The following is a 13423-nucleotide window of genomic DNA, read 5'->3' as shown; positions in this document are numbered from 1 at the left end:
TCGTGACCAGGAGATTTCGGGTTTCATTCTCGTTCCAAGACCAGCGTCAAACCTAAGAAGTAAACGCGAAACTTTGGAAAAAGCCCAGCACTCGAAGTGAAAGTCTAGGTCTTTTGGATGAGACATTGTAAACCGAGATCCGGTGTCAAGGTAGGTTTTGGTACGATAAAGAACCCTATCTGCTCAAATGCCCTGAGTGCCGAGTAAAAGAATAAATTTAGTGGCGTCTCTAAATGAGTGAACAATCCTCGAATAAGACTTTCATGTAAAGCAACATACAGTCAATCAATTAATCAATCGTACTCAAATCAAGCTCCTAGGTACCGAAGCACTTGGGGATCAAAAACAATATGTATACTCAGGATATTGGTAATTAACTGTACAAATGGGGCTAATTTACGATAGAAAAGCTGAAGGAATCATCTTTTTACCTTTATTATAGGTTTAGTTGTAAGTTTGTCTTTTATATCTATAGCAGGGATGGGGTCAATTACTTTAAAAAGTAATTAATTAAATTACAATTACTTTGACTTTTTCTTCAATTAAATTACAATTAAATTACAGGCTTTCTAAGACATGTAATTAATTATATTACAATTACTTTGCAAAAGTAATTAATTCATTTACAAAATACATTTTTAATTTTTTTGAAAATTTTAATAATCCTTTTCAATGAATATACAGAACATCATTTATTTGTATATAAGCTCAGCCTCTGCACAAAAAGTACAAGAAATAATATGCTATAGGCATTGTGTAGCATTGTGGTTTAATTTATAACATTTATTTACAAAACAATAAGAATTTCTTAATGAATTATCCGCGATCAGTTTGATGCAGTTTCCACCACACAAAACCTACATGTACACAAATTGCATGGCTTTTGATATTTGATTAAAAGTGAGTATTTTAATAGAGTAAAATGAGTCGCATCTGGAAACCCTCAAATTAAATATTTCCTTTGAAGGTAACCTGAACATCTTAAATTGCTATTTATGTTGAACAATTTTACTTCATAAATCAGAATTGTACAGATAGAAAATTCATTCATAAAAATCTGTTTAGATGTTAAAATAATTATCAAATTGAAAGTTTTTCTTTTCTAAAGCTAGCGGAGCATTTTAAACTGAAATAATTATCTCCATTGGCTTTGTCTTCTAAATCATGTAATGAATATCTCTTTAGAGGAGTTGATTTGTTTTGATTGCAATTTAAAGCTGTGATCTGGAGGGCAATTATCTCTTCCCAACAAGAGAGAACTCTAACTTATTTAATGACACACACCTTCTTTTTCTTTATTATTGATCAAACAACTAAGATTAAAATACATGTACATGTATAACAAATGTGTGTTTCATAGCTGAATAGACCTAAGAAGGGTGGTTCAAAATTCATATTTATAAACAATGATAAAAAAATTCAAAATTTACATAATGATTAGAAAGAAACTAGTTAATTATTATCAAGCCAATTATTTAATTATTTATTTGTAAGCATTAACCTAAGATTTTGTTTAATTGAAGGATTGAGGATATGTTTAACAATAAAATAAAAACCAGTAAAATGGGGAGGTAGTGGTGACGATATATCATGAATATATCATGAATGTGTATTATATAAAGTAATTGAATGTAATTGAAAAAGTAATTGAAAATACATGGTATTTTTTCAGTGTAATTAATTAAATTATAATTACAAGTAATTGAAAAAAAATTCAATTACAAATTACTTCCAATTACTTCAAAAGATGTACTAATTAATTACAGTCAATTACAACTACTTTTTTCAATTACCCCATCCCTGATCTATAGCCAGGAAAACATCCAGATATAAAACAGATGATCTACTTTAAAAAGAGAAAATGTAATGAAAAGTTTTTATAGAATAAACTCCATCCTAAATGGAATTCTGAAGCATTTTTCAGGTGTGAATTAAATATTTAAAATTATTGAAAATCCAAATATTCATAATTGAGCAACGCACTTAAGAACTAGTGATGTGTGCAATAAGCCCTAATAGATTTCACCGAGAAAAAGGAAAAACACACTCAAATTAAAATTATTGAACTCATCTTTGAAAACCAACGGATTAAAATCAGGATGACTTCCTGTCACAGCAATAAAGGGGAAGACGTGGAAATTAAAACCTTGTATCTAAATTGACAGCAGGAAATCCATTTTCGCATGGATGACTAGCAGATTTTATCATTTTATTTAATAGGTATTCAATATTAAATATTACTGCTTTCTTATTAGTGAAGCATCACGCACGGAAAGCAAAACCTAAAACACAGAATAAACTGCATTGTCAAAGGTAAATTGTGTGTCAATTATCGATGCTATTCATTGACCACTTAAAAGATCAGAAACTGCTCATCAATTTTATTGAGAATCATCCACTTTTCACAAGTGATACACAATCGTCAACTGTTTACCATCTTGTTGTCCTTTGGTGTTTTAATATTATGGAAAACGTGTAAAATTCATAATGATGTTGGAAGTTAATATGGTCGTAGGCACTTTCTTTAGTGCTTCAACATTTATATTTTCTTTTGTTCAGTCGTATGAAATGATATTGTCAAGGGATTCCTCGTTTGACAATCTTTTACCCTCACACACACTGTATTACATGGATAGATTCGAAGGAATAAGTCGCCCTCAATGCGCTTTGCAATGCGTGTTGAAGAAATCTCAGTGTACAGCAATACTGTACAACGGGCACCTGCAGTCTTGTACGCTTATGAAGTGTCATCTTACTTAGAGATTGGTAGACTTTGGTCTTATTACTGCCGGGTGGGAATTCTGGTTTCAAAATGATGGTAAAGGTTCTGAAATTATTATATTTTTGATATGTGCAATTAATGAATAGCTTTACAGATTTTCTTCCAAAAACATGGAATTTTAACATGATCATATACAAATGAAAATTATCTTTCAAATGACTACACATATGCATATGAATTGAATTATACAGAAGTGGGAAACGGATATTTGATAAACGTTTGAAACTTTGGTGATGCCTGATGATAAGCAAAGCACTAGCAGATTCAACTAAAGATATTGGAATTTGATTTCCCAAGTCTAACTTTTAAATAAAGAAGAAAGCCATATTGTCTGGGTTAATATTTAATTTTCCTGTATTTTTTGCACGTTGCTCTTCTATTCAACAAAATTTAGGGATGAATCATCTAATAATAATGATGGTGATAATAATAATAATAAAATTGGTGATAATGGTTAGGGTAGCAATAAAATAGTAACGATGATATTTTCTTTGGTGAATCAAATTCAATACTCTAAGTGACAAATTTAAACGTAACAAAAATGGTTCATCATGTTCAAAGTAAATCCTTGACCGTGTTTTCATCAGATATAACGTTTTTGTTTTTCTTTTTAGTGACTCCGATTACATGTAATTAAAGCAAAGAAATATTTTTTTTAAAAAATGCATATAAGTATTACAAAAATCCACAAAATGATCCAAATCATGTGATTTTAAGAGTAATACAGTCTTTCTTTTAAGAAAAGTGGGTTCTTGTGGAAACTTTTACATCAAAATTTAAACAATAAAATGCTTTTTTTCTTTGTTAGTAAGGGAATTAATGTTGCAGCTGTTGCAGAAGAAAATGCTTAACCTGCGTAAGCGGGTTATTATTTTTTTTCTGCAAAAGCTGCAACATTAAAGCCCATATTAACAAAGAGAGAAATTTTATTGTTTATATCTATAGATTGTATCTATAAAATACGATTATAAATAGGTTAAATATTGTATTATTAATATGTACGTCATTTGTATGTCTCATTGATGGAAGAGCCACTGTTCAAACAATCTTTACAGGTGGCATGCTTGGTTGCGTTTACTGACTAATGAACTACAAACGTTTTCTTAAGAAATAAAGAATATTCAGCGGTTGTAAATATATATACTGAACAATGAAAATCTCAGTTCTTGCGCTTTCAATTTTATAAATAAATCACAAATGATTAACAAATCAGTCAATTATAAATTTCGTCATCTGCTCACTCATATAAAGTCTTCCTTTAACGCTAATGATTATCTAAAAGAAAACTTAATTATAATTAAAATGCACACAATTTCAGCATACCCTGCTCGTCAAAATTTGACAGAATTTGCCTGTTTAAAAAAACACAAATTCAGCATACCTTGCAAGGCATATATTGATAGAAATTAAATGCTACATTTTATGAAGGAATATTAGTCATTTGTGCCAGTTTGAGTTATCTCTCTTATCAGAATAACAATGAACCTTAAGCAAAAATTAAATGTTCTGAAATTAAGCGAATGCCTTTATCAATACAAGTAATATTTAAAATCTTTCTTTAGTAATGCAGGTCTTCTCGTACCCTTGTTATTAACGTATGAAAATATTTACCAAAACAAAGGAAATGTAAGTTTATTTTTCAAAACATCAGAAAAATGAACATTACAATAATTTTTCTTTTCTTTATTAAGTTTGTCCTCTTAATTGGGTTCCTTTTGTAAATCATTGCTATTTCTTCAACAAAACAACAGTAACCTGGAACGAAGCCAAGGTAAAATATTTATGAATCTGAGGTTTAAAATCTATTCTGGAAAAAATATTGTTCTTATCTAAAATTTGCAATACAAGGAAACTTGGAGTCTAATCTATGGTATGTACATTTTCATTTAAGGTTCAATGTGAAAAACATGGGGCTCGTCTAATTGAGATAGATTCTCACGTAGAAAATTTATTGGCAGCGGAAACGTTTCTACCTCCCTGGGATGCTGATAAGATAACATGTATTTGAATGCCATTAATTTGGAACCTAATGCATTTTTAACACGCTTACGAAAGTGCAAGATTTATGAAATTGACACATACAAAAAGTAAATGTTTATTATTGATACATTTATATTTATATTATCAAATTACATGTATCTTGTAATATCTCATCTTCAATAATCGATGACGTGTACCTGGATATTTTTATCTAGTAGGTTTACATAGTCTGTTCTTCTTTCGATGGACTGTATAGTTTAGTTTACTTTAAGGTAAATGTGGTTTTGAAAGATTTTCTATATATCCTTCTGTATCTTCGATGTTCACGTTTTAGACTTCTCTATTAATTAACATTGTTAGCCAACCAACCATACTTAATTGTCAAAACAAATCAATTTTTATTCGAATGATGGATTCATTCTAAATGTTCCTTTTTAAAATTCTATTGAAATGTATTCGCTAAAATCATGTTCCCTAGGAATGTACATAGGGATGTGCAGAAGAATAGTTTGAATATTCTTTAAGTTAAGAGATTTTATAAATGTCATTTTCTCACAATATGATGACCTTTGAATTGAATGTTGTCAAAACCATTTCATCGTGGCACCAAGTATTTGAAGTTCTCTAGTCAAAGGTAAAATTGTCAACCTTATAATTTTCCATCGATGCGTTATATTGATATATGTTATTAGAGTTAGACCTAGGGCAATGGACGATAAAATTGGCTCTGCTGAAAGTTTTAGTGTTTTATCATCAGATTATATTTTACAGTGGAGTGCTCTGTCTGGTCCGAATGCTGCACTAGCTGGATTGGGGCAACAGATAGAGATAGAGAGGGAGTTTTCACCTGGAATCTCCACATAAATATAACGTACTCTAATTGGTACCCGGGACAACCTGATAACGTTAATCAGGGAGACTGTGTCAGTTTTTGTAGAAATGGATATTGGGACGATAACAGGTGTAACAAAGAGAAAACATTTATTTGCGAAACTGTATAATAATTAAAAAAAACTCAGATTAATATATAGAATAATTAAAGAAATTGCTTTCACAATTATAGTTGTATTTTTTCTACAAGTTTATTGATATTTTATCATTGACAATTGCTTCGTAGAAACGATCTTAAGTTTGTATTAATACATTTACCTGGGTTCGTATGCATAGAAAACCTAAGAATTTTTCTTAAGTGCTATGCTTATCCCCAAATCAAACTGCTTAACTAAGAATCTTACTTTAGTTAAAGTTTGATGCATAAAAATTCTAAGTGCCTTACTTAAAGAATCTTAGCTAAGCTATTACTTCTTGCTTAAAGTATAACGTCACAATAGTGTGACATCATAGCGGCTTTTGACGATACTGGATCTTCCGTTTTACGTCACTCCAAGACATCATCATCGTCTGAATTATGGCAGAAAAAAAACGCAAACCGAACTGGACAATGGAAGAATGTTTACATCTCACGCGCTTATTCAATGATAATAAGAAAATTTTGAGGGCTAAATTCGGCGCCGGAGTGACTACTCAAAAGAAGAGAGAAATTTGGAAATCCATAACTGATAAAATTAATGCTGCCAATCCTTCAACAGTCCGAACTGTTGAAGAAGTTGAAAAGAAGTGGCATAACATTCATATGAAGGGACGGGGAGAAATATCTGACTTCAGAAGAAGTTTGCAGAAAACAGGTTCGGGAAATGTTGAACGTTATTTATGTCAGCCATGTTGTTTACTGTACCTAAGATACGAGTGATATAAGGGCGATAACTCTATTGAGGCATAAACGGGGTATAAGCACTACGCGTATTCTTACAGTAACCGCGGGATTCTATTGATATTTTAAGAGACTCATATTGTGTTTAAGAAATGAATTTATCATCCACCAAAGTTATACTGTACAATAAGCCTTTTTGGATCGTTTTAATTCGACTGACAAATAATACGAAGCGAGGGTATAAAAAAATAAAGTTAGTCTCGATAAAGTAGGTCAAATTTCCGCATATCTCGGAAAGTTTACGGAATATTTCGGAAGACCTTTGGTAATAATGTAGATTGTTTATATGTGAAATGTGAATATGAATAGAAGATAATTATAATTCTAAATCGTTTGATTTATGAGTATATTATTGGCCAGTGAAGGTACCCAATGCGAGAATATGTATACCCTTATTTTTCACCTGGAATCTCCACATAAATATAACGTACTCTAATTGGTACCCGGGACAACCTGATAACGTTAATCAGGGAGACTGTGTCAGTTTTTGTAGAAATGGATATTGGGACGATAACAGGTGTAACAAAGAGAAAACATTTATTTGCGAAACTGTATAATAATTAAAAAAAACTCAGATTAATATATAGAATAATTAAAGAAATTGCTTTCACAATTATAGTTGTATTTTTTCTACAAGTTTATTGATATTTTATCATTGACAATTGCTTCGTAGAAACGATCTTAAGTTTGTATTAATACATTTACCTGGGTTCGTATGCATAGAAAACCTAAGAATTTTTCTTAAGTGCTATGCTTATCCCCAAATCAAACTGCTTAACTAAGAATCTTACTTTAGTTAAAGTTTGATGCATAAAAATTCTAAGTGCCTTACTTAAAGAATCTTAGCTAAGCTATTACTTCTTGCTTAAAGTATAACGTCACAATAGTGTGACATCATAGCGGCTTTTGACGATACTGGATCTTCCGTTTTACGTCACTCCAAGACATCATCATCGTCTGAATTATGGCAGAAAAAAAACGCAAACCGAACTGGACAATGGAAGAATGTTTACATCTCACGCGCTTATTCAATGATAATAAGAAAATTTTGAGGGCTAAATTCGGCGCCGGAGTGACTACTCAAAAGAAGAGAGAAATTTGGAAATCCATAACTGATAAAATTAATGCTGCCAATCCTTCAACAGTCCGAACTGTTGAAGAAGTTGAAAAGAAGTGGCATAACATTCATATGAAGGGACGGGGAGAAATATCTGACTTCAGAAGAAGTTTGCAGAAAACAGGTTCGGGAAATGTTGAACGTTATTTATGTCAGCCATGTTGTTTACTGTACCTAAGATACGAGTGATATAAGGGCGATAACTCTATTGAGGCATAAACGGGGTATAAGCACTACGCGTATTCTTACAGTAACCGCGGGATTCTATTGATATTTTAAGAGACTCATATTGTGTTTAAGAAATGAATTTATCATCCACCAAAGTTATACTGTACAATAAGCCTTTTTGGATCGTTTTAATTCGACTGACAAATAATACGAAGCGAGGGTATAAAAAAATAAAGTTAGTCTCGATAAAGTAGGTCAAATTTCCGCATATCTCGGAAAGTTTACGGAATATTTCGGAAGACCTTTGGTAATAATGTAGATTGTTTATATGTGAAATGTGAATATGAATAGAAGATAATTATAATTCTAAATCGTTTGATTTATGAGTATATTATTGGCCAGTGAAGGTACCCAATGCGAGAATATGTATACCCTTATTTTTCACCCCCCCCCCCAACCCCCAACCCAGTTTTGTCAGTAACAGTGGGACGGACAACTTCGGAATGGACATTTTTCCGAACTTGCGCACCCTTTTCCTTTAAAGCTATTATCTTAGGATTTTTTTAAATGGTGGGATTTTTATATTTAATTTGATTTATGAAATAAAAAATCCAACATTTTTAGCTAGTTTTTGAGATATTAAGTGGCAAAGATAAAAATCCCATGGGGAAACATGTACTTAAAATTACCCCATGAAAAACCCCACAAAAACCAAATGGGGTTTAAAATTTTCCCCATGGGGAAAATTTACCCATACAATTCAGTGTGGGGTTTTTTAACCCATGTGTTGCTTATATTGTAATGTGGGGTTTTTTCACCAACATTTCTTCATCAAGGGGTTAAAAAACCCATATATCAATATTTATTTTCTCTCAGATAATTCCTAAAGACTGTCTTTTTAAATGCATCATTTTCTTCTTTGTCTTTCTATAATAGTTAGTGGTTATTACAAATATATATTTTCATTTATTTGTGTATCTATTCCTTAATTTTATGGGAACATGTTTCGTATAACGCATTCCAAAATCAAAACAAATCTTTTTTTCTGTTTTAGGCATTTTGCCCTCAGGTATTGACAAAATCTAACAAAAACACAGTTTTATAAGATATTTATTCATAAGATTGTGAAAAATCAGCATTTTTCTAAGGGATACACGATCTAGTGTCACAAATAAACTGAAATTTAAATATTTGGAGGAACTATTGACAATTTAGCAAGACTTTACGGGGTAAATTTCCCCCGAAAGAAAATCACTGGTTCACATCTTAAAGATAGCAAAAACATGCAGGGTAAATTTCCTCTCAAAAATGACATTGAAACAGTACCTAAAGTAATACAAAACAAAAGCAACCATCTTTTAGATAGCAAGACTTTCCGGGGTAAATTTCCCCTCCAAAGAATATCACTGATACAGTATTCACTACTCTTATAAAAAGCGAACATTACACTTTGAAAATAGCACTACAGGGTAAATTTCCTCTCAAAAATATTGACATTGATTCAGTTTATGTACAGTGTTTGAAAGCAAAACCAACCATCTTGATGATAGCAAGACTTTACGGGGTAAATTTCCCCCCAAAGAAAATCTCTAATACAGTATTTATGATTCGCAAACATTGTGAAGATGGCAACAATCTACAGAGTAATTTTTCTCTCAAAAATGATATTGATACAGTTTATACACAGTATTTCTAAGCAAAACACCAATCTTGTAGAAAGCAAGATTTCCCCTCCAAAGAATATCATTAACTGATACAGTATTCATTACTCTTATTAATGCGAACATTACACTTTGAAAATTGCAGAACTCTACAGGGTAAATTTCCTCTCAAAAATGACATTGATTTAGTTTATATATAGTGTTTGAAAGCAAAAGCAACCATCTTGATGATAACAAAATTTTACGGGGTAAATTTCCCCCCAAAGAAAGTCACTAATACAGTATTTATGATTCGCAAACATCGTGATGATGGCAACGATCTACGGGGTAATTTTTCTCTCAAAAATGACATTGATGCAGTTTATACACGGTATTTCAAAGCAAAAACAACCATATTTTAGATAGCAAAACTTTACGGGGTAAATTTCCCCCCCAAAGAATATCACTCATACAGAATTTATGCTTCACAATATCTTGGCGGTAACAAAATTCTACAGGGTAAATTTCCTCTTAAAATAATTATTGATACAGTTTATCTTATACGTAGAAAAAGCGAACATTACACTTTGAAAATCGCAGAGCTCTACCGGGTAAATTTCCTCTCAGAGATGAAATTGATACAGTTTATATACAGTATTAAAAGCAAAAACACCTGTCGTTTAGATAGCAAGACTTTACGGGGTAAATTTCCCCCCAAAGAAAATAACTGATCTAGTTTTTATGATTCACAACATCTTAAAGATAGCAAAAATCTTCGGGGTAAACTGCCTCCCAAAATAACATCGATACAGTTTCCATATATTGATTCAAAGCAAAAGCACCAATCTTTTAGAAAGTAAGACTCTACGGGGTAAATTTTCCCCCAAAGAAGGTATCACTGATACAGTATTCACTACTCTTATAAAAAGCGAACATTACACTTTCAAAATTGCAAAACTCCACAGGGTAAATTTCCTCTCAAAAATGACATTGATTCAGTTTATATACAGTGTTGAAAGCAAAGACAACCATCTTGATGATAGCAAGACTTTACGGGGTAAATTTCCCCCCCCCCCCCCAAAGAAAATCACTGACAAGGTAATTTTCCTCTTAAAAATGACATTGATAAGTTTATATACAGTATTTCAAAGCAAAAACACCCATCTTTAAGATAGCAAGACTTTACGGGGTAAATTTCCCCCAAAGAAAATCACTGTTACAGAATTTATGCTTTGCAATATCTTGGAGGTAGTAAAAATTTACGGGGTAAATTTCCTCTAAAAATATTACTGATACAGTTTACATCATACTTAGAAAAAAGAAACATTAAACTTTGAAAATAGCAAGTATGTACTGGGTAAATCCCTCCCTCCCAAAGAGTGTCAATAATACAGTTTATCTTATTCAAAGCATGACAAAACACTGCAACTCGATGATAGGAAGACTTTACGGGGTAAATCCCCCCCCCCCCAAAGAATGTTAATTATGCAGTTTATATAATTCACAGAATAAATCAAATATTACTTTTTGAAAAAAGGCAGAACTTTTCAAGGTAAATTTCCTCTCATAAAATAAACTAATTCTGTATATATTGTTGACAGAAAAGCATACATTACATTTTGATGACAAAAAGACTCGGGGTAAATTTCATAGAACATTAAAAATATATTATTTTTATATCACATACGATAATTTTATCTTAATATCATGCAAACTGGAAAAGCTAACTATTAAAGTTAACATAATATTAAACCTTCTGAACATAGAAAAACATACAAAAACATAAAAAAAAACCCTCTGACATCTTTCTTTCTCTGTTAAAGGTATAAGATTTCTTTGTGTCCCGTTACACTTTCTTTATTTAAACAGCGTCCTCCTTTAATATCTTTAACCGAAGTTCCAATACTATGCTTTTCTCTTGGCTGATACAATAGACAGATTGTAGAGTGCATTTTCCAACGGAAATCAAGCAACCATATTCTGAACCAATCCATAGTCGACCTATGGATGAAAATTTTAAGTCTCATAAACTTCAATTTTCCAAAGACTTAGGCATTTATATCTGATTTCATGACAGATATGACTGGTTTAATATTGTGCACTAGAGTAGATCAGCAGGTGCCTGCTCCGAATTTTTGTAAAACAATCTTTCTGTTTATATTGCATGGAAATTGCATTCATCTAAAGATTCCCCCAACACACACTCATATACACACATACATTTATACATGTTTCTGAGAATAATGCTCATTCGTGATATGGATCTACATAAGATAATCAAAAATGTTACTTACTATAGTATTGTATTTGTATTGTACATGTATTACTGATGCCCTCTAGGTCCATCATGGACGTTTTTAAAGGGGAAGTGAGAGAGGTAACTGATAGCATATGCAGATAGTTTTACTGCAACTTAAATGTTGGTTAAAGTTTAACATTTCAGCTTCAGTTATTAAACCTAAAAATACATATATCGTGACATATATAAAATTGTATATTTACCTTGTTTGTTCAAGATTTGGACTTGAATTTGTAGTTCAGTTCCAGCACTAAGCAGTCTCTTTTGTTTCGAATCGTCCATAAAAGTACACTTTTGAAATATTCTTAAAGTACTTGCGTCCACAAAACTGAGAGGTCATCTAGCTTGGTTTCCTTTCCCTAATTTGCTTAGTGTTCTGTGTGACCTTTGGCGTGGATGAGCCAGGGAACAAGGCAAATGAACGCCGGCCATATCAATACGGCCAATAATATTTAAATTCCCAACTCACTATTCATCATATAATGTATATTACAAGGTAACGGACACATTGCTTTCAGGGAAAATGAGTGAATTTATCAATGGGTGGTTGCGAGGAAAAAAATTAGTGATCAGTTTCTCATCACTTTACTGTTTACTCTTCCGCTGCGTGAATTCCAGATGTTAATCAACCCTTTTATTGGATAGCATTGCGGTCATGTCATAAATCTGACCTAAGCTAAAATAATTTCTACATTTTCTCAGCATCCATGTCTTGATCTATAAAAAGCACAGGTTGCCCTTCTTAAAACTTGGTGACATTTTACATATACTCTACTGCAGTTGCATATGCATCATTTATTCATGTGGCAGTTATTATTACTTTACTAAATATGTGGTTTCAAAGATGTGAAAAAAAATTATGAACAGTTATTCTTTTTCAGTTGATCTTTCTACACTGACACAACTTTAGGTTGAAAAAGAGAGAAAAATATATATAGCTAATGAAAAGCAATATTGATAGAACGTATTATTGGCTTTAAAACTCGAATATATTGTACATCTATTTGAAAATTAAAGAAAAAATATCCACCATCGAATTGCTTTCTATATACAGGTGTCTACCTTTCCTAGCTGTATTCTTTGCGGAGTATCGGATGTCAAGTGCAAAAATTAATGAAAGAATGATAGACAAAAAAATTAAACAAAAGATTTTTTTCATGTACCATAATTACAGTGACGAAATCTATCTACTTCTATTGTTTATATTTTTATCTTTTACATGTCTTTTTCCCGAAATTATAACACGTTATATTTTGTATACATGTACATGTGTATATGTACAGATAAAGAGAAATGTACATGTATAAAAAAAAAAAATAAAACTACAGGTATACATGGTAGAGGCCGTGTACCATTATTTTAAGCAAGCTCATATCGGCAATCGTATATTTGATAAGTAGAAAGAAGAAAAGGAATTCCCCGAGTGTTTTTCGAGTATTAATCTCATCTAACTTCTTATGATACCATTTTTTGTGATTAATTTTAATAATTGAATATTTAAACATTGCACATATAGGCAGAATTATTTATGAAAATTTTCAAAGAACAGAATTGTTACTTAGCAGACATTTTCGACAATCGATTATGCCGGAAATGTTCGAGATGATTGCGATTGTCATAGTCAAGGTCATTCTATTTTAGTACAAAAACGTATCCTTTACAATGA

The sequence above is a fragment of the Saccostrea echinata genome, unplaced genomic scaffold (assembly GCF_033153115.1).
Source record: "Saccostrea echinata isolate AGI-Se365-2 ecotype Australia unplaced genomic scaffold, CSIRO_AGI_Sech_v1 ptg000018l, whole genome shotgun sequence".
In the NCBI taxonomy this organism is placed as follows: Eukaryota; Metazoa; Mollusca; class Bivalvia; order Ostreida; family Ostreidae; genus Saccostrea; species Saccostrea echinata.
The sequence above is the reverse complement of the archived record's forward strand: the minus strand, read 5'-3'. Positions refer to the sequence as shown.